Below are 1,571 nucleotides of genomic sequence, written 5' to 3' on the forward strand. Positions count from 1 at the left end.
CACCGACACGCACTCTCGCCGACACGCACCTCACCTCACCGACACTCCCTCTCACCTCACCTGACACGCACTCTCACCGACACGCACTCTCACCGACACGCACTCACCGACCACGCACACTTCACCGACACGCACTCTCACCGACACGCACTCTACCTCACCGACACGCACTCTCACCTCAACGACACGCACTCACCTCAACGACACGCACTCTCACCGACACGCACTCTCACCGACACGCACTCCGCCGACCACTCTCACCTCACCGCACGCTCTCACCGACACGCACTCTCGACCGACACGCACTTACTCACCGACACGCACTCTCACCTCACCGACACGCACGCACTCTCACCGACACGCACTCCACCTCACCGGACACGCACTCTCACCTCGCCGACACGCACTCTCGCCCGACACGCACTCTCACCGACACGCACACTCACCGACACGCACTCTCACCGACACGCACACTCGCCGACACGCACTCTCACCTCACCGACACGCACTCTCACCGACACGCACTCTCACTCACCGACACGCACTCTCACCTCACCGACACGCACTCTCACCGACACGCACTCTCACCGACACGCACTCTCACCGACACGCACTCTCACCGGACACACTCTCACCTCACCGACACGCACACTCACCGACATGCACTCTCGCCGGACGCACTCTCGCCGACACGCACTCTCACGCTCGCCGACACGCGCTCGCGCGACACGCGCCTCGCCGACACGCACTTCTCACCTCACCGACACGCACTCTCACCGACACGCACTCTCACCGACAAGCACTCTCACCGACACGCACTCTCACTTTAACGACACGCACTCTCACCTCAACGACACGCACTCTCACCTCAACGACACGCACTCTCACCGACACGCACTCTCACCTCACCGACACGGACTCTCACCTCACCGACACGCACTCTCACCGACACACACTCTCACCGACACACTCTTACCTCACCGACACGCACTCTCACCTCACCGACACGCACTCTCACCTCACCGACACGCAACCTCACCGACACGCACTCTCGCCGACACGCACTCTCACCTCGGCGACACGCACTCTCACCTCACCGACACGCACTCTCACCGAAACGCACTCTCACCTCACCGACACGCACTCTCACCTCAACGACACGCACTCTCACCTCACCGACACGCACTCTCACCGACACGCACTCTCACCTCACCGACACGCACTCTCACCGACACGCACACTCGCCGACACGCACAGTCGCCGACACGCACTCTCACCGACACGCACTCTCATCTCACCGACACGCACACTCGCCGACACGCACTCTCGCCGACACGCACAGTCGCCGGACACGCACTCTCACCGACACGCACACTCACCGACATGCACTCACCTCGCCGACACGCACTCTCGCCGACACGCACTCTCACCGACACGCACACTCACCGACACGCACTCTCACCGACACGCACACTCGCCGACACGCACTTTCACCTCACCGACATGCACTCTCGCCCGACACGCACTCTCACCTCACCGACACTCCCTCTCACCTCACCTGACACGCACTC

The sequence above is a fragment of the Salmo salar genome, chromosome ssa09 (genome assembly GCF_905237065.1).
Source record: "Salmo salar chromosome ssa09, Ssal_v3.1, whole genome shotgun sequence".
Taxonomy (NCBI): domain Eukaryota; kingdom Metazoa; phylum Chordata; class Actinopteri; order Salmoniformes; family Salmonidae; genus Salmo; species Salmo salar.